Source organism: Triturus cristatus, chromosome 4_1 (assembly GCF_964204655.1).
Source record: "Triturus cristatus chromosome 4_1, aTriCri1.1, whole genome shotgun sequence".
NCBI classification, from domain to species: domain Eukaryota; kingdom Metazoa; phylum Chordata; class Amphibia; order Caudata; family Salamandridae; genus Triturus; species Triturus cristatus.
This window is the reverse complement of record NC_140585.1, coordinates 1,181,204,032-1,181,225,494: the sequence shown is the minus strand read 5'-3', so window position 1 is coordinate 1,181,225,494 and position 21,463 is coordinate 1,181,204,032. Positions and strand designations below refer to the sequence as shown.

Sequence of the window (21,463 nt, the reverse complement as noted above, 5' to 3'; positions counted from 1 at the left end):
AGCACTACCTCCCTGGCGCGGAGCACATCCATTGGCCTTCACCAGGGAGGCCCCCCTTTAAACCTCCAGTGCAAAGCACCGTAGTTTTAAAAAAAATTCCCCTGGGGGAGACACAGAAGGCTTTTCGCGTCTCCCCCCGCACCCCCTCCCGCCCATCTGTGACATCAGCGCGCCACGAGGCGCTCTGACGTCCCTGATTTCCCCACCGGGAGCCGAGGACAGCCGCAGGTAAGGCCGCGCTCAACTCCGATGGGGAAATAAGGCTGAAAACGGCCTCCCCAGCTTTCAGGGAGATCTCGTTTGAAAGGGGAGAGTCTCCCCTTTCAAACGAGGCCTTCCTGAAAGAGTTTCCTGGCCGTGGATCGCAGCAGCGCTGCGATTAACGGCCAGGAAACCCCACTAGACACCAGGGATGTCTTTGGGGGGGTCGGCCCTCGTGGTAATGGTCGCCCCCCCCGGGGCATTTAAAAAAAAAAAAGAATGTTGGTTGTCCTTGGGGGTGGCGCGATCATTCCCCCAAAATGTGAAAATATTTTTAAAAAAGCAAACAAAAATGGCGGCGAAATTGGCAGGGGGTCGGTCCTCCTGCTCAGTGGCCGACCCCCTGTGGGGGCAATTTTTTTTATAGCCATGTGCTTTCCGAGGGGGGCCACAATCGGCCCCCAGGGAAGCCACAGCTATAAAAAAAAATGGAGAAAGAGAGATATTTCTTTCTTTATATATATATAAAGAGAGAGTATCTTTCTCTCTGTAGATGATATATGTATATGTATATCTATATACATATATATGTGTATATAGATAATATATATACATAAATCTACAGAGTGAATGATATATATACGTATCTCTATTGATACATATATATATAAATATATGTAGAGATTATATGTGTGTGTATATATATTTTTTTCTTAGAAAACACAAAGTTGAATCCCTGCAACATACACACATGTTACTTGATATGATTGCAATGTGTCTGAAAGAAAATGTTTTTCTGTTTGCGAATGTACATTACAAACAATTGCAAGCAACTTCTATGGGCACCTGCTTCGCCCCAAGCTACGCCAATCTTTTGGTAGGCTGGTGGGCGAAGCAGGTGCTCTGGAATGACCTAACTGAACATGGGTATTGCAACATTTCGAAGTGGTTGAGATATATCAACGACGTTTTCTTTGTTTGGACTGGATCAGAAAGTGACCTTAATCTGTTTTTTGATTGCTTAAATTTGAATGATGTAAATTTAAGATTCACAAGACACTACAGCCAAAGCTCTATTGAATTTCTAGACCTGAAATTGACTGTTGAAAATGGGAAAGTTAGTACCAACCTCTTTAGAAAAATGACAGCAGGAAATTCTATCCTACACTCCTCTAGCTCGCATCCACCTAGCTTCAGATGGGGAATCCCTTATAATGAATTCCTAAGGGCCAAACGCAATTGCAGCACCGAGGCATCATACACACAAACCAAACAGGAGATGAAAGGAAGATTTAAAGAAAGAGGTTACTCAAGAAAGGCACTACATCAAGCAGAAATAAGAATAGAAACACAATGCAGGGAAGAGATTCTAGAGAAGAGTAGAACCAGAAAAACAAAAGAAGTTGAAACCAAGGATCCAACTAGGTTCATTACCAGATACTGCAGTCAATCCAACCAAATACGAAGGCTTTTAAAGAACAGATGGGACATCCTTAGACAGGATCCCATTCTGCGTAATGAAATAACTACATCCCCATCGATCACATTCAGAAGGAGTGCATCACTTAGAGACATATTGGTACACAGTCACCTCCGGCCCAAGGACAATAATTGACTCAGAAAAAGCAAAGGCTTCCGCAGATGCGGCAAATGCAAAGCCTGCAAACATAGTAGCAATGTCACCGAAACAATCCTAGAAAGGGCTAAGATCAGATGGAGAATACCCAATGCAATAAACTGTAATACTGAGTATGTAGTGTATGCCATTGTGTGTCCATGTGGCCTTTGGTACATAGGGTCCACGACATTTGCAGTAAAAAAACGAATCTTAGAACATTGGCGTGCGATTACTAACAATGACCAAAGTTACAGCACAGCCAGACACTTTTCCAAAGAACACGGGAGTGACTGGACCAAAGCCAGATTTTTTGGACTGGACACAGTCAACCCAAACCCAAGGGGAGGTAATCGAATAGTTGCATTACGTAAACGAGAGTCACGTTTCATTCTCCTAGCAGGCACCAGATTTCCTAACGGCCTGAATCAGGATGAGGAACTGTACAGCCACCTGTAAACTTCCATTGATACACGTTTAATCTTGCTTTGACTGAACACTCGCTCCTTTCCTCTTTCCTCACACCTCACACCTTTTGTTTTTAATGAGACAATAGCAGACTACAGAGACGTGCGTACTACTGTGGTAAAAGTCATGTTTTTTCTTACTTGCAATATGCTAATTTTATTGTTCTAATGATTGTCACCTAAGGTATTCTAACCTTGTGGATTTATTGTGTCTTTTCAGGAGAGAGCGTCTGCAAACCACCTGACCTTCACGTTCGTGTTAGCTATATGAGCACTGGAGTCACGGGCCGACAACCCTATTCCACTCCACTCCAAGCCACCGTTATAGTTTAAAAAAATATAAACAGGGTACTAAACCTTCACTTTTTTGACATTGAGTCTTTTCTCTCTCCTTACTGTTAACACTAGACACACAAAACAATGACAATCACTTAAATAGTATCACTGACTTATGCTAGCGCAAAGCAGGCACTAGACCCACAAAACTATGACAATCACCTGAATAGTATTACTAACAGTAGCTCACAACACACCAGGCGGAAACATTTTGTCTACAATTTTCAGAACAAACCACTACTGAATAACATGCTTGCAATGCACTTGAGAACTCAGTCTGCTAGTTTGGTTTTATGTACACCAATACAGTTTGGCACAAACTTGTTTTCAAAATGTGACGTGAATATTTATTTTCTTTTATGTCTATGACTATGTGTAATGCCGACTGCACCTTTAAATATTGTGTAAACTGAGGCGGAGGTCATGTGACCAAGACCACGGACGTGGTTGAAACACGTCGTCCTTGTCTACGATCTAATTAAAAAACTTACCTGCAGAAATTGATTGTGCGGGCTCGACTGAATCTGCTACGCCGGATTGTGATTCCTTGAGAATATATATATATATATATATATATATATATATATATATATATATATATATATATATATATCCAAGTACCACTCCAAAGCGCTTCTCGGCACCATGAACAGAGAGACGGACACCTTCTTCTTTGTAGAAAACTGCAGCCGCAGTATCGTCTTTATTTAAATCATATAATCAGTGCAAATGAAACGGGAAGACGCGTTTCGGCCAACTGTGTGGCCTTGCTCACATGATTGCGTTGCAAATAGGTAACGTTTTTATACATAACAGAAAGAAAGGGGAGGTAACATAGCTATCCTCGCTATTGGTTAACTACCAAACGCACAATCATAAACATAGAAAAAATACATAAATGCCTCATAAATCAAGAGGTGGTCATTGGCTTATTACGTGAACAGAAATGTTAACTACAATCCAAATTAATGTGTTAACAAAAACGTAACATCAATGAATTCATGAATAATCAATCTATTTCGGTTTTTAAGGTCGGAAGAACAAAAAATGTGCCGTAACCGATTGAAAGCACTGTGGAGCCATAGGGTTCATATTAGAAAAATACATCCTAAGACAATGCTCGACAGGTATCACTGAGAATATATAACGAAAATTACCACATTGTCAATTAACAGTGTGCATATGTGTGTTATGTTCTCTAATGTGATATTTGTGTTTTATATCATATATCATATATATATTATCTACTGGCGGTCGCCAGTAGATAGTTATAGTTACAACCTAGTTTCCATAGGAAATCTCAAAATTCTATTTTGAATAACTTTGGCGCCGGTTGACGAATCCTCGCGTTTTCCCCATGCATTTTTCCATAGGACCTTTAGTCGCAGCTACAGCCCGAACGGCTGAACAGAATTACGTGAAATTTGGCAGAGAGGTAGCCATAAGGTCAAGGAAGTGCCTTTTGCAGGTCTGGTGTAAATCTGTTCAGTATTTCCTGAGAAAATAGCATTTAAAAGCATATCAATATCTATACGCGTGCACCGTGCGCGCACTGTGTGCGCACCCTGCCGTGCGCGAGCGCTATTCTGATTGGTTGTTAGATGTCGGTAAACATTCGAATCGGTCGAAACCAGGAAGTGTCGGCCGCCATTTTGTCTCTCGCAGTCTGAGGGGGTGAAAAAAAAGGTGGAGAACGTGAAAAGGGGGCAGAGTGGACAGTTCCTGACCCCCTAGCCTTGGTCAGGGTGTCACAGAAGAACCCCCAAGGGAGAAAAAAACTTTTTTTTTTTTTTAAATCGCGAGGTGCGCGCACTGCGTGCGCACGGTGCGCGAAGCGAACCGTGCGCGCACGGTGCCCGCACCTCGCGATTTAAAAAAAAATAAAAAATTCACAGTGCGCGCACGGTGAAAAACATGGAAAAAAATAATAATAAATAAATAACTTAGCATTTAAAAAACCGTACAAATTCACTGAAAAAACCATAGGTTTCACACACGTTATAGTTACGAATTAGCATTTAAAAAACCTTGCAAATTCACTTAAAAAACCATAGGTTTCAAACATGTTATAGTTAGCTGGACATTTCACTCGTAAAAAAACAATGAAATTCCCCCGTTATAATTAGTGCAGGCAACTATAATTCACGCGACCGCAATACTCTGCTGATGACGTCAGATATTACATCACTGATGACATGTGTCTTTATGAAAAATAAATATTTGTAATATATGTATAGCTAAAGATTAATGGAAGAAGAAATGGGTAAATAAGTGTCTAAATACAGTGATGTAATATCTGATGTCATCAGCAGAAGATTGCGGTCGCGCGAGTTATAGTTGCCTGCACTAACTATAACGGGGGAATTTCATTGGTTTTTTACGAGTGAAATGTCCAGCTAACTAGAACATGTGTGAAACCTATGGTTTTTTAAGTGAATATATATATATATATATATATATATATATATATATATATATATATATATATATATATATATATATATTAGAATATATATATTATCTACTGGCGGTCGCCAGTAGATAGTTATAGTTAGGACCTATTTTCCATAGGAAATCCGCAACATTCTATTCCCAATAAGTCTGGCGCCGGTTGACGAATCCTCGCGCAATTTTTCAAACTTTTGGCCAGCTCCGCTCCGCTCCGACCCTGAAAGTTTCGTGGTGATTCGTCAAGCGGGGGCCGAGAAAAAAGGGGGGTCCCAAAACGCGTTTTCCCCATGCAATTTCCCATAGGATCTGTTGTCGCAGCTACAGCCCGAACCGCTGAACGGAATGACACCAAATTTGGCAAAGAGGTAGTCCTCAGTTCAGACTCGTACCTTTTGCATAAATGATGTGAATCCGTTCAGTAGTTCCTGAGAAAATTAGAGTTAAAAGTACCTATGGCCGGGGAGGATCCGCGGACCCTACCCGCACCGTAAGCGCACCCTCCCCGAACCGAGCGCGCACCCTCCCGATCGCGCGCTGAATGCTAATTGGCTGTCGAGTGTCTGTCTACATTCGAAACCTGGAACTGTTGGCGGCCATTTTCTGCCTCGGTAGAAGCGAGGCTGAAGAAGCAAGGGGAATAAGTGTGTAAAACATATAAAGGGGGCAGAGTGGAAATACTCTGACTCTCTAGAGGTGCTTAGGGGGTCCTAGAAGGGCCCCCTTTTTTTTAAACGGCGAAATGTGCGCACGGTGCGCGCATACTATCGCGTTGGTTGCACGGATTCTCTCGCGTTGGGTGCGCGGATCCTCGGAATTTTTTTGTCAAAAAAAGACAAGAAATCATTGGTTGTATGACTACTTTCTACACTGAAAGGTAGGGTGTATATTTCTGTTTTTTAAAGGTATGATTCTTATTGGTTAACAAAAACAGATTGTAAGGAACATTATATATGATAAGCTGATATGTTGAAAAGTCAAGCACACTTCCTGTCTTGTTTAGCAACATTTTGTGCTGAACCTGTGACCTGTGTGCTCAGTGCAGTGTTTCATGACCTGTTTCTATGGTAAGAGGCAGAAGGCAGATTGGGGGAAGGGTTGAAATGTATTTCAGTTGGAAAGGGTTGAAATGTTTAACGAATAGAAATGTGTGTTTGCTTTTGAGTTTATGTGTGAAGGATTGTGATTTGATGTTTACATGTATATGTGTGGAAAATGAAAGGGAAACTTTTCCATTCTTTGTTTTTGCTGAGAGGTGCACAGTGCAGAGATTCTGTAAAAGAAAATCTGGTGTGTGACTGATATACTTCTTAATCTACAAAACAACTTGAAAGGTGAGTTATTTAATTGTGAGGGGATGTATGTAGACTATTTTGATTTTAATCAGACTAATGTATTTCTCCTGCTAAAGTGTAGGGAGTACTTTTTTTCTCTACAATCTTATTGACAGTGTGTGTGCATGTAGAAACCATTCTGTGATGAGCATTTGTGTTTTTCATGTGTTTGCAGACAGATAACTGTGCTGTTTTTATATTTTGGTAGAATTAGAAACCAGTCATTGTTTATGAATTTGTGAAATGAGTTATGTTATGTTTCTATACTAAAATGTAGTACTTCTTCTAGATGAAGAAATGTGTTTTGGTATAGTGCAAGGGATAGTGTTGTCTGTCTAGAATCACACAGTGAGTATGTGTGCATTTGGGAACCACTGTGAGAGAAGCATTTGGTAACATTGTGTATTTTCTGACAGATAACTTTTTAAAAACCTGTCATGTTGTCAAGTTTTAGTAGCATTAGAAGCCAGTCTTTGCTTATGCGTTGATTAAATGAGTTAGGCTTTGACACAAAAGTGCAGTCCTGAAATATGTAGACTGTGTGCAGTTCCCTTACCACTTCCACAGTAGTGAATGATTTTTGGTAAACTCCTAGGTATAGTGGTTGTTGTCTAGAATCACACTGTGAGTCTGTGTGCATTTGGGAACCACTGTGAGAGAAGCATTTGGTAACATCATGTATTTGCTGACAGATAACTCTTTTAAAACCTGTCATGTTGTCAAGTTTTAGTAGCATTAGAAGCCAGTCGTTGGTTATGCATTGATAACATGATTCATGCTTTGACACTAATGTGCTGTACTTAAATATGTAGATTGTGTGCAGTACCATTAACTCTTCTAGACTAGTGAATGAGATTTGATAAACTGCTAGGGATAGTGTTGCTGATCTATAATCACACTGTGAGTCTGTGTACATTTGGGTAAGGATTGTGAGAGAAGCATTTGGTAACAGTGTATTTGATGACAGATAACTGTTTTAAAATCGGTCATGTTGTCAAGTTTTAGTAGCTTTAGAAGCTATTCTTTGCTTATGCATTGATAAAATGAATCGGGGTTTGATACTAAAGTGCAGTACCATGTACTATTCTCTTCACTGTGCCAGAACTGAAAATTTAAAAGTTTTACTCAGGCACTAACCAAGCGGTCGTCTGATGATTTAGTCAGTTTCCAAGTACTCATGTTGTGAACCATACATTACCACATAGATTGCTTCAAATGTCTATGCAGTATGCATGCAGTCTTCTAACATACTATACACTTGTCTTTCACATTTTCAATTCGCTAGTCAGTATCCATACACTTCCAGGAAACACCCTGTAACTCCCTTTGCAGTCCTCTAGTGACCCATTCAGCGCCATGTACTAATCCATTCACAGTGCCAACACCCAAACACATATAAATTCACCAAGATACTATCTTTGCAGTACTCTAATCATTCAGTCAGTGCCTAAGTATTCATGCACTGAGCCAGGCCTTAGCACATGGACTGCTTCAAACCCCTATCCACTATGTATGCAGTCTTCTAACCATCTAGACACTTGTCTTTCACACTTTCAATTCCCTAGTCAGTATCCATACAGTCCAGCAAACATCCTGTCACTCCCTTTCCACTCCTCTAGTGACCCATTCAGTACCAAGTACTAATCTATTCCCTGTGCGAAAAGCCTACCACTTATAAATTCACCTAGGCACTCTCCTTGCTGTACTCTAATCATTCAGACAGTACCCAAGTACTCATGCAGTGAGCTAGGCCTTAGCACATGGACTGCTTTAAATGCCTATCCAGTATGGATGCAGTTCTCTAATCACCTACACAGTTGTCCTTCACACCTTAAATTCCCTATTTAGTATTCATACACTTCTAGCAAACACCCTGTCACTCACCCAGTGTGTCTCCTTATAGTACTGTAATCATTTAGTCAGTTAGCATGTAGTCTTTTAGTGAGGTAGGCTTTAGGGCATGAACTGCTTCAAAGTAGTATGCACTATGCATGTAGTGTTTTAACGATCGTCACACTTGTGGTTAAGGGCTATAGTTTCTTAGTCAGTTTTTATATAAAATGTGTTTGTACGGTAATGGAATAGTATAAATTTGAAAGTTATTAATATACATTTATTTGTGATTGTTTTTTACAGATACAGAACAGGAGGGTTTCTCATCCGTTTGCACTCTTCTCGTGCAAGATTGTTTGGATGAAGGGTCCTTAGGTGTTTCATCATACTTGCCGTGCCGCACGAGTATTCTTTGTTAGAATCCCCTCATAACAGAACTCTTTTGCAAATCTTGCGTGTGACGAAGGTGGCATTGGTCTTTGTTTGCCCCTCAAGAAAAGTAGAACATTTCCACACCACTGAAGGAAAACGTTGTGGGCGTGGTGCATCCTCCAAAAATTCATCCTTAGATTCGGTGAATATTTTAAAGCGACAACATTTACAGTTTTTGTAAGTAAAACGTATACAATTTTGTTAGCTGTATGCATTTTATATATCTGTGATTTGTATCTTATTTTTTTGTTTGAGAATAGCTTGTTGTTTTTTTTTTAACAATCTTTGAGATTGTTTTTTTTTGCCCGCTGTTCAGTGATGAGCACAATTGAAATCACTATTTTTAGTGAAATTTAATATATTCTGAGAACAGCAAAAAAGGCAAAAAAATTACTTTGTGGAAATGATGCTGTGTTGTAATAAATGTATTATTACATGTTATAATTTTTTTTCCTTTTCTTTCACAGATCCAAAATTTTAAAATAAGCAATATTTATGAATTTAGATTGGAATGAAAATGTGAAAAAAATGTGTACCATTTTTTATTCCTATTACTGTGAAGGTAAGTTTAACTAAGTCTCAATATGCAGAATATTGTCTGCAAGAAGCTACAAAGTTGAAACATGTTTCTAAAAACACTCTGTTTATACCTATGTTGTTTTGAAATCTGACTATAATCAGATATCATGTGACCTGCAAAAAAAGAGATTTGAGGGGTTCATAATATTTCCCATTTTAGCTATTGAAGGACCGCAATTATTTCAATCATTCTTCTTTGAACATCTTTGCAGACAAAACTCTGTGCTTACGCTATATAAGTACAAATACATTTACATTTACCTTTTATCATTCGCAAGGAATTTTAAAAACGGAAATATGTCACTTTTTGTAACATAGTTATTGTGTAAGATACTCTTTCATATTTACAAAGAGAGGAAAGGGCACTCTGTGGACTTTTTTTATTCCATGTAAATACAACCTCATCATGTAGACCACTTTGTGTTGAAAGTGTTGTTGTGCATGATTGCACTTAATACTCATAGAACAAGACACATGTCTAGATTTATCAGAAATCATAAATCTCGATATGTGTGTAAATGGTGCACCATTCTAAAATTGGTGTAGGAAAGCACAACAAGGAGAATTGTTTTAATTTCTCCACATTTTTATATCTTCAATGCATGCTGAAATGTTCAGCATACATTGAAGGAGAAAAATGCATTTTCTCATTGTTTTTATGCAGGAAGGTGTGTCTTCCTGTAGAAAAACAAACAGCACATGACACAGATATCCTTGCACTATGGTGCAAGGGTGCCTGTGTCACCACATGGCTGCAGTTTAAGCAGCCGTGCAGACAGAAGCATAGATTTGCAACATATTTATGTACATATGTTGCATCCCTGTGCTTCGGAAGTACTACAGCACACTGCAGTTAAAGAGGTTACTGTGTGATGCTGCAGATTTTCCTCATAGTTCTGCACTTATACATTCACCATAAGCTACTAATACATTCATTCAGTCAATTACGTACTACACATACATTCATCTAAACTTTCACACACTAACAAAGAAATTTAGCTCTTTTTTTAAACCAGGAAAGTTAGTTCTTACAAGAACTTTTTTTTTTTCTTCTTTCTTCTTTTATAATCTTTTTGGGGTTTTCTGAACAATTTTTAATTTTTTTGGGTTCTTCTGCAAAAAAAAAAAACAAAAAAACAGGAGAAACCAAACAATGAACTTCAGGTAACAATAAATTTTTTTTTAAAAACTAGTAAATGTGACTTTCTTGCCGGCGGCAGATTAGATCGATCGACTGCTCACCATAGCACAAAGTCGCATTGCACTTAGTGCAGAGCACTTTTAAAAATTGAAATTGAGGACGGATGTCCAAGGATTGGGCTGATGGATGCACTCTTGATGTGCTCGGCTGCGATGAGGTGGAAGGCGCAGGAGCAGGAGTGTTTCTCATCCGTCGGCACTCTTCTCGTGCAAGATTGTTCGGATGAAGGGTCCTCATGTGCTTCATCATACTTGCCGTGCCGCACGAGTATTTCTTGTTAGGATCCCCTTGCGACAGGACTCTTTTGCAAATCTTGCACGTGACCAAGGTGGCATTGGTCTTATTCTGCCCCTCGGGAAAAGTAAAAAATTTCCACACCACTGAAGAAAAACGTTCTTTGGGTGGTGCCTTCTCCAAAAATTCATCCTCAGAAATATGAGGAGATGCAGGTGATGCCTACTGCCCTGAAGCCATTTTTGGTTGAAAAATGTTAGAGCTAAGTGTAAACTTAGTCTAAAAAATCTTCTTCTCTCCAAAGAGATGGTTCTCTAAAGAAGGTCAAAGAAGAATGATTGAAATGGGTGGGGTCTTTCAATAGTTAGAAGAGGAAGTGTAATGAACCAATCAAATCTCTTTTTTTGCAGGTCACATGGGATCCGCGCACCCTGCGCTTATGCAACATGCACCCAGCGCGCATCCGCGAAATTGAATTAAAAAAAATTATAGGATTAGATGTAAAAATATATTACTTTTAAGACTAGTTTAGAGTTTGTCTTCAATTAATATTCACATGAAATACATATATATGTTTTTTTAAATGTTAAATACTTCGCGGGATCCGCTCACCTACCGCGTCAGACGCAGATGACGCATCGCGGAAGCGCGTAAACGTTGCGTTACGTACATCGAACGTGTCTCGTATAGGCTGGGAGTCGCGTACCGATCGCATTGGAATCGCGCACTAACCACGTACCCGACGCATACCATGCGCGGATGCTAACGCGTAGGAATCGAGAACGGTGCGCATAGGGTGCGCGGATCCAAAAACATTGAAAAAAATATATAAAATAAAGTTTTGAACATATCGTTAAAAAAATATTTTGACAAATATAAAAATATGTTTGAAAAACCCATTAAGTTCAAATAATATTTTTTAATTTTTAAAAGTATTAATTGAAAAAATAAGTTTAAAAAATGGTGATAAAAAAGTATTTTACAAAAAACGTAATTAATGAAATTGACACTGAATTTGAAAAATATACAAATCCAATCAAAATCATTAAACATGATATCTTCAGAGATAAGTTATAGATAGGAATTAGCATTTAAAAAACCTTTGAAATTCACTGAAAAAACCATAGGTTTCATGCACGTTATAGTTAGGAATTGGCATTTAAAAAACCTTTGAAATTCACTGAAAAAACCGAAGGTTTTAGGGGCGTTATAGTTAGGAATTGGCATTTAAAAAAACCTTAGAAATTCACTAAAAAAACCATAGGTTTCAGGGGTGGACATTTCCCTCATACAAAACCCTAGAAATTCCCCTGTTATAGTTTGTTCAGCTAACTATAACTCGCGCCCCCGCAATGCATTGCTGATGACGTCACATATTTCATCACTCATGACATGGTCAGTGACATCACTGATGACATCACTGATGACATCTCAAATTACATCACTGATGACATCACGGATGACATCATCCATGTGATAAATTACTGCATCTTCTCACACCCTAATTTAACCGTTGGTACACCAACTCAAAATTTCAGACGTCCATTCTCAAAACCATAGATACTCCAATACCAATAACTACATACCCACTCATTAACTCTTAGGTCTACATACACCTCCACTCACTCACCTGTACAGTCACTCATACTTACAGTCACTCTGTACAAGACTATCATATGCATTTATACACCTACATAGACACTCACACACCACCAATCATCCATAGAGGTACTCTCACACCTAGTCAGTCATGCAAATAATTAATCACACTCCCATTTACTCAACTATGCAGTTATACATACTCAAGTTCACTTACTCATAAAAATAGTACCACATTCTTACGCTCTTATACAATCATTGATACAAGCACACACTCATCCATACAGCCACTCTCACAATCACACACTCTCACATATACCCACTTATATACTCTTACACCCATATACACTGCCTTTCACATATGTGGTTAGTCACACATGTACCACTGAGATATACATTCAATCCCTAACACACCCATACATACACTCACTCAACTATACAGTTCATCACAGATGCACTCTTAAAACCATGCACCCATAGAATCACCCACTCACACATCTAGGCATAGAGTCACACACACCCTACCCACACAAACACTCGGGCACCCATACAGATACTCAGACAACCAATCAATAACCCATATAGACGCTCATATAGCTATTCACAAAACCATGCAGCCACTTATACACCTACACACAGACACATACAGACATTCACACAGTTTAGTCACTAGTCTGCAGTAAGATACATTTAATGACTCACTTATAGAGTCAGTTACGCACCTAGAAAATCATCCATTCACACACTTGTACACCCACTCATTCTTCCACAGGCCTTTCACTATAAATATATAAAACATATTTAAACTTTACAGAAACACACAGTCACTGGATGACGTCATCAGTAATGTCATCAGTGATGTCATTTGAGATGTCATCAGTGATGTCATCAGTGATGTCCCTGACCATGTCATGAGTGATGTAATATGTGACGTCATCAGCAGTGCAATGCGGGGGCGCGAGTTATAGTTAGCTGAACTAACTATAACAGGGGAATTTCTAGGGTTTTGTACGAGGGAAATGTCCAGCTAACTATAACACCCCTGAAACCTTTGGTTTTTACAGTGAATTTCTAAGGTTTTTTAAATGCCAATTCCTAACTATAACGCCCCTGAAACCTTTGGTTTTTTCAGTGAATTTCAAAGGTTTTTACACAATCGGTTCAAAAACAGCGAATGGGATTTATGACTGTCAAGCGGCGGCTGAGAGACAGGGGCTTGAAGTACTCTATGCTTTTTCCGGCCAAGCTACGTATTGAACTGGAGGAACGGACTTACTTTTTCGACCGGCCCGAGGCGGTTGAGGACTGGCTTGACACCTTGCACCGTTGGCGCGGTGGGGAGGAACGAGCCGAGGATGAGGGTGGTGGATCAGCGGATCAATTGTGAACGAATGACTGGTGGTTCCTAGACAACCTTGCGTTCACCTCCGACTTGGGTTTGATGTGTTTTTTTTTTCTTTTAGGATTGTATCACCCTTCCTTCATCATTGGGAGGCTGCGGGGTATCTGGTGAGACTCTTCCTCCTCGGGGGGTTTTCTTTCTTTCCGTAGAGTAGGTTCATGTTGGGGCGACAGGCACACTGCGAGTTGGGGTGGCTGGATGGTCTTGTGCAGGGCTGCAGGGTGGGGGGGTGTGTAACGGGAGTTGGGGGGGTGGCGGTAGGGGAGTTGTTTTTGGGTGGCGTTTGTTTTGTACCAGGCAACCAGTGTTCTGTTTTTTGCTCTCAACGTGGGCGGGGTGACCGTTGTGGTGGGAATGGGGGGTAGGGGATTGCGCATTTTAACATGGAATGTCAATGGTTTGGGGGACCGATTGAAGCGAGGGGTGGTGCTACAATATCTGAAACGTCTCTCTCCTGATGTAGTTTTGCTGCAGGAGACTCATTTGCTGGGACACTCATGCCATGCTATGAATAGAAGGGGCTACCGTTTGGTGGCCCACTCTGGTTTCACTACCGGATCCAGAGGGGTGGGAATTTTGGTTCGAGCCTCTCTCCCGCTGGAAATTGATGAGGTGATGCACGACGACCGGGGGCGTTACGTGGTGTTGGTTGGCCGGTGGGAAAGACAGACTTTGTGTCTGGTTTCAGTTTATGTCCCCCCTGGGTTGCAAACCACCACCTTTGCGGATTTGGGAGGGTTGCTGCTTGGGCTCCCGGAGGGCCTCCTGCTGGTAGGTGGCGACTTCAATTCTGTGGTATCGGGTAGAGAGGATCGGCACCCTCCCAGAGACCTCCCTGGGGCCCACTCTTGGCTGGGTGGCTTTATCGACACTATGGGGCTTGTGGACTGTTGGAGATCGATGCATCCGGGGCTTGCCCAGTTTACGTTTCACTCTGGCGCCCACGGCTCCTTATCTAGATTGGACTATGTGCTGATGCCGGCCGCCCAAGCTCAAATGATCGGGGAAGTCAGGCATCTGGCTCGTGGCATTTCTGATCATTCCCCGGTGCTGCTACACTTAGATGTTGCCTTGGGGGCAGGGGGGAGGGTGGCACCGATTAATCCCTGGTATTTGCATGACCCCACAACTCGTGCCCTTTTGGTGAAGTCTCTTGACCGTTATTTTGTAGAAAATCAGGGCTCAGTCTCATCGGCCGTAACATTGTGGGAGGCTTTCAAGGTGGTCATCCGTGGGCAGGCCCTATCTTTGATCTCCCTTGCTAAGAGACGTAAAAACGAGGAGGTGGTACGCCTGGAGTCTGACATAACTGACTTGGAAGAGGATCTCGGGCGGGGGGTCACAAGGGATAAACTCCATGCCCTTTGCCTTAAACAGTCGGATTATAGGGCGTTGGTTACGGATGCGGCCAAGCTCACTAGTCGGGAACTACAGGGGCGCTTGTATGACGTTGGTGACAAGGCTGGAAAGTTGATTGCATGGCTGGAGAGGAGAGAGCGAGCGAGTCGTGTGGTCCCGGTGATTGTGCGTGCTGATGGTGTGAGTGTTACGGATCCGGGGGAGATTGTGAACTGTTTTGCGGATCATTTGCGTGACGTCTACTCTCCGGTCTCGGAGAGGCCAGAAGACGACTCTCGTCAACTGCTACGAGATATTGCATTGCCGTGCCTCTCTGTCGACGATAAAGAATTGATGGATGCGGCCTTGACGAACGATGAGATAGCATCGGCGATTCGCTCGGTCCGTTCAGGAAAGGCTCTCGGCCCTAATGGTCTTCCGATCGAGCTTTACAAGCTTCGTCCAGATAGGCTGGCGCCTTATCTCCGCGAGATGTTTATTGCATCCCGAGAGGTCGGCTCCCTTCCGCGTGATCAACGTCTTGCAACTATTGTGGTGATCCATAAAGAGGGCAAGCCGCGTGATTGCTGTGCGTCTTATAGGCCTATCTCACTCCTGAATGCTGAACCTAAGATTCTCGCTAAAGTGCTCGCTAATCGTCTGATTAAAGTCATTGGTGACCTGGTTCATCCGGACCAGTCTGGTTTTATTCCGCATCGCAACACCGCGCTGAACCTGCGGCGCCTCCACGAAGTCCTCGCGAGAGTTGATTCTATTCAGGAGCCCACCATTTTGGCGTCCTTAGACGCCACGATGGCGTTCGACACGTTGGAATGGTCGTATCTCTGGGCGGCGCTGGCTAAGTTTGGTTTTGGACCCGGATTCATTGGATGGGTGAAGTTGTTATACGTGGAACCGCTGGCGCAGGTGGTGGTGAATGGTAGAGTGTCTACCCCCTTTGGGCTTGGGAGGGGCACACGGCAGGGTTGCCCCCTGTCCCCGCTTCTTTTTGCTCTCGCGTTGGAGCCCCTGGCGGCGTGGCTGCGGTGGGAACCCTCCATGACGGGTATTCGGTGGACACCGACGTTTGAGGATCGCGTGTCACTCTACGCAGATGATATTTTGCTCTATCTCACCTCCCCGCGGAAATCGTTGATAGTGTTATTTGATGTATTAAACTCCTTCGGTCGCAATTCCGGGCTTGTCATTAATTGGGTGAAATCCGATGTTTATGTGCTGGTTGGCGACCCCCCTCTTCTCCCCCGTGGCTGTCCGATTCAGATTTCACATTCTGGATTTAAATACTTAGGTATCCACGTGTCCCTGAATCCGGCGGTCCGTTATGCTCTGAATCTGCTGCCCCCGCTCCAGCGGCTTCGGGCCGATGTCGCTCGTTGGCGGAAGCTCCCGCTATCGCCGCTTGGCCGGGCAGCCTTATTCAAAATGATGTCTCTTCCACGCTTTTTGTATGCATTGCAGAATACGCTGGACGTGGTGCCCGCCCGGTAATTTAGTGAGGTGGAGAGCCTACAGAGGCAACTAGTTTGGGATGGGAGATCGCGTATTGCTCTCGCTAAATTGACCCTTCCGTGGTATGACGGTGGCATTGCTCTTCCTGATATTAGAAGGTATTATTGGGCGGCCCAGTTGGTGGCGGTGAACCATGGGACATTTGGCCCGGCGGTGAACCCCGCGTACGAGATGGATAAGCTACTGTTGCCAGGCAGAGATTTCAATAGAGCGCTTTATTCTACGAAGGGAGGCACTAAATTGACAGGGCCTACGAAAAATGCAGTACGTGCCTGGCACTGCGCCACCGCTGCTACGGGTGCGACTCCACTGTATGCATCTGATGCTTTGGGTGGTTTATGGCGTACTAAGGGCTTTGAGAAATGGGATTTGATTGGAATTAGTCGTGTGGGGGATCTCTGGGCGAAAGGCGCTTTTAAAACGTTTGAAGCTCTTCGGACGGAATATAAGCTGAGCGATAGGGAGTTCTTTCGCTATGCGCAGATTCGCCATGCGCTACTTTCCGCTTTCCCGAATCCTGCAGATATCCCTGAAGCCTCCCCGTTGGAAGATCGTTTACTTGATGGCTACCTGCCGGATAGTACTATTTCCCTGATCTACAAAAAACAAATCAATACTCGCGCGGACCTCCTCACACATTTGCGAGAGGTCTGGGTCGCCGATGGCCTAGAATTGGATGATGCGGACTGGGTCGTGGCCATAGCCTCACCGAGGGAGGTTGCCATACCGGCTCGCCTTCGATTTGTGCAGTTAAAGATATTACACAGGGTCTATGTCACCGGTCCCCGCTTGCTTCACATGGATTACACAAGTGATGGTTTATGTCGGCGTGGTTGTGGCCTGCTTGGTACTTTTCTTCATATTCTGTGGGAGTGTCCGATGGTGCTACGTTTCTGGACTGGTGTGCATGCAGTGATGGAGGAGGTTACGGGTGTGGCTCTGCTCCCTGAGGCTCGGCGATGTGTGTTGAATGTGTGGGAACCGACTGACTGCAATGCGGCACAAGAGCGCTGGGTGACTTTGGGCAACATGATCGCTAAAAGAGACATTGCACAACTTTGGGGTTCCGGTAGGCCTCCCACAGTTTCGAAGTGGAAAGAGAATATGGATTGGTGCATGTTCCGAGAGAAGACTGTTTACGTGGCCAGAGGCAAACCTAAGAAATGGAGTAAGATGTGGGGTCCGTGGAATTCCTACCGTGGGGATATATGCACTCCCCCCTTGGTGGTCGCACCAGACGTAACGTTGTCCCCTTGACTTTGATGTTCCTGGTCTTTCTCCCTTTCGCATTGCAGGATTGATGACTGGTCTCTTCCCTGCCCCCCCCCCCTGCCTTTCTTAATACGAGTTGATGTATAGTGTGCTGCATTGTCGCTGTTGTCCCCCGCTCATGAGAGAGCAAGTTCCTGCTAATGGAGTTCCTATGCCTGGTCTAAGTTTCTTTTTGTTGTCTTTTTTAAGAAAAAAGTTAATAAGAAACCTTTTTGTAGTGTTGGGTTAAGTTGTGGGCGTCTGCAGCCGTTACACGTGCAGTTTGCTCCTGCTCTCATGACTGCTGTATTATTGTTGTCCTCCTTCTTCTATGTTAGCGGCCGGCCCTGGCGGTTGTAGGCCCATGACTGTGAATATTTGATGTGTAAATAAAGGTTTTTAAAAAAAAAAAAAAAAAAAATAATCCTTTGAAATTCACTGAAAAAACAGAATTCCTATCTATATCAGGTCTGAAACCTATGGTTTTTTCAGTGAATTTCAAAGGTTTTGTAAATGACAATTTTTAATGTATTAATTGTTATGCTGGATTTTTTTTATACTGATTTACTACATTTTTTAAACTGTGTATTTTTAGATATTTTATTTTTTTAATTACATTATACATTACAATACAAAATATACTTTCTCAGAATGAATTACTTTAGTTTAAATACTTTGCAAATAGGCAATAGACTTTTAAGTACAGTAGTTACAGTTGTTGCAATGGGCAACACAATTTCAAACACAAAGCAACATTGAGCTTATTGTGAATTTCTAGTCAAATGCAATTAGTCACTTTATGGATTACTCTAACCACAGGACTGGATCCTAGATTCAGTCCTTGGACATCTCCTGTAAACAGTTGAGTAAAAACGTTTTGGTTACAGTAGTGATTTTTAAGGATTATTATTGTATTTTGAAAGTTGAGAGAACATTTTTCACATAGAATCACCAATGTTATCCTACAGCAGAAAATTCACTTAGCAGGTAACTAGTGTTATCGTTACTTTTTCTTACTGGATCCAGCACAGGTGAATCTCCTGTAAACAGTTGAAAGAATGTGTTTAAGTCATACAGACGAGTTTTTAGGAATATTTTTAGTTTGTGAGAATAGACACAAACTTTTCTGCTGAAAACCACACAATGGATTCCTATGGAAGGAAATAGAAGTTACTGGTAAGTACGCGTAGAATTATTTTTCAGGGTCAGTGTTGGGCTAAAAGATGCAGCCCTGGGTTCTCTCCTGATAACATGTGAGTAAATTGTAATTCATAGTTTGGCTCATTTTAGCGGAATATTTGTACGTTTCAAAAATGGAAACTTAGAAACTTTTCTGGTGAAAACCACACAATGAATTCCTATGGAAAGAAATACAAGTTACTGGTAAGAACGCTTAGAATTACTTTTCAGGGTCAGTGCTGGTCTAAAAGATGCAGCCCTGGGTTCTCTCCTGATAACAGGTGAGTAAATTGGAATTCGTAGTTCGGCTGATTTTAGAGAAATATTTGTACAATGGTGAAGGAAGGGGGCAGGGCCTGAGGTGACGTGTGCAAACATGCCCTGTGGCGCGTTTTAAGTTGGGGAATTAATTCCTCTTCAATCCTGCGGTCCCCTGGGGGCCAACTAGCCCATCAGGAACCTCCAGTATGCGCCAGGGAGCTGCGTTGCAGAGAGGTGTTCAGAGGCCACGCCCCTTTTTACAACACTCTGCAACACAGCTCCGTGGCGCTTACTGGAGGTACCTGGTGGGCTAGTTGGCCCCTAGGGGACCTCTGGATTGAAGAGGAATCAATTCCCCAACGTAAAACGCTCCACAGGGCGTGTTTGCACACATATCGCCTCAGGCCCCGCCCCCTACCTTCACCACTGTGCAAACGCGCCCCGTGTTGTAAATTGGGCGATTAAGTCCCCTTGAATCCTGAGGTCCCCTGGCGGCCAACTAGCCCACCAGGTACCTCCAGTATGTGCCAGGGAGCTGCGTTGCAGAGAGGTGTTCAGAGGCCACGCCCCTTTTTACAACACTCTGCAACGCAGCTCCGTGGTGCTTACTGGAGGTACCTGGTGGGCTAGTTGGCCCCTAGGGGACCTCTGGATTGAAGAGGAATGAATTCCCCAACTTAAAACGCGCCACAGGGCGTGTTTGCACAGTATCACCTCAGGCCCTGCCCCCTACCTTCACCACTGTGCAAACGCGCCCCGTGGCGCGTTTTAAGTTGGGGGATTAAGTCCCCTTGAATCCTGAGGTCCCCTGGCTGCCAACTAGGCCACCAGGTACCTCCAGTAAGCGCCACGGAGCTGCGTTGCAGAGAGGTGTAAAAAGGGGCATGGCCTCATTACACCTCTCTGCAACGCAGCCCCCTGGCGCATACTGGAGGTTCCTGGTGAGCTAGTTGGCCCCCAGGGACCCCCAGCATTCAAGGGGAACTCGTTCCCCCTCTGCAAACGCGCCAGGGGGGCGCGTTTGCACAGTGGTGTAAGGAGGGGGCGTGGCCTCCTGCCTGATCCCGTCTTTTTTTTTCTTCTTTGTTTTAGAAGGGGGGCTGTGTAGCCCTCCCTTCTTTTTCTATTTGTTTGGCCCTGGGGACCCCATCCCCCAGGGCCTGCCCCCAATTTTTTTTTTTAATTTTTTTTTAAATCGGGAAAGGGGCGCGTGGCCCCCCTCCTGAGGCCCTAATTTGCCCCGGGGACCCCACCCCCCAGGGCATGGCCCTTTTATTTAAAAAAATATATTTTTATGGAGGGTGGCTGCGGACACTTCTGGCCCCGGGGACCCCATCCCCCGGGGCCTGGCCTCTCGTTGGAGACCTTTGGGGGGTCCCCAATACCCCCACGGTCCCAGCCGGCTCCCAGCCTCCTGCTGGAGCTGGCATTGCTTTTCCACATGGGGAGCAGCTAACATGCTGCTCCCCATGTGGAAAAGCAATCTGAATTGCTTCATTGAAGCGAGAGCAGGTTTCCCTGCTCTCGCTTCAATGAAGCAAAGCAGTTTGCAATGGCAGGGCGGGAGCCGCGAGGCTACCGCCCTGCCATTGCAAACAGCAGTGTCCCGGGACACTGCAGGAGCCGGCCCTGGGGGGTGGTGGTCCCAAGGGCCTATACAAGGCTCCAGGAGGGGGGCCGCGCAGTCCCCCCTCCCACATGTACAAGTTGCCCCGGGGGTGGCGGTCCCCGGGGCTGGGGGGGCTGTGAGCCCCCCACCCATGTTGACAGAGCCCCGGGGGGTGGTGGTCCCTGGGGCTGCGGGGGGGGCCGTGAGCCCCCCGCATATACAATCTTCGAGCCCCGGGGGGTGGCGGTCCCTGGGGCAGTGTGGGGGGGATTGGGACCCCCCACACTTTTTTTTACTCTGCCCCCAGGATTTGGCCCCCCGAGGGCAAATTACCATAAATACCATAAATTACCATATTCAGCGTAATTTTTTTCTTCTATTGGGAGGATCCGTGCATCCAACGCGCATCCTCCCGTTTAAAAAAAAAAACATTTTTTTTGGGCCTTGGGGGTTCTTGTGGGACCCCCTGAGCAGGCCTAGGGTGTCAGGGTGTTTCTACCCTGCCCACTTGTTGCGTTTTGCGCCTTTTTTTGGGGTTTTTCTTGTGCCTTGGTTCTACCGAGGCACAAGATGGCTGCCAACACTTCCTGATTCAGAGTGTTGGCAGCCAATTA

At 43.7% G+C, this 21,463-nt stretch overlaps 1 long non-coding RNA gene across 1 annotated transcript in view; it reads left to right on the top strand.

Moving 5' to 3' along the window:
- Window positions 1-3,077, top strand: part of LOC146856312 (uncharacterized) — a 108,435-nt gene extending 105,358 nt beyond the window's left edge. Inside the window, exon 3 of the long non-coding RNA XR_014980925.1 lies at window positions 2,504-3,077. This is a non-coding gene — a long non-coding RNA (uncharacterized LOC146856312). The remainder of the gene's footprint in view (window positions 1-2,503) is intronic.
- The last annotated feature ends 18,386 nt before the right edge of the window (window positions 3,078-21,463 follow it).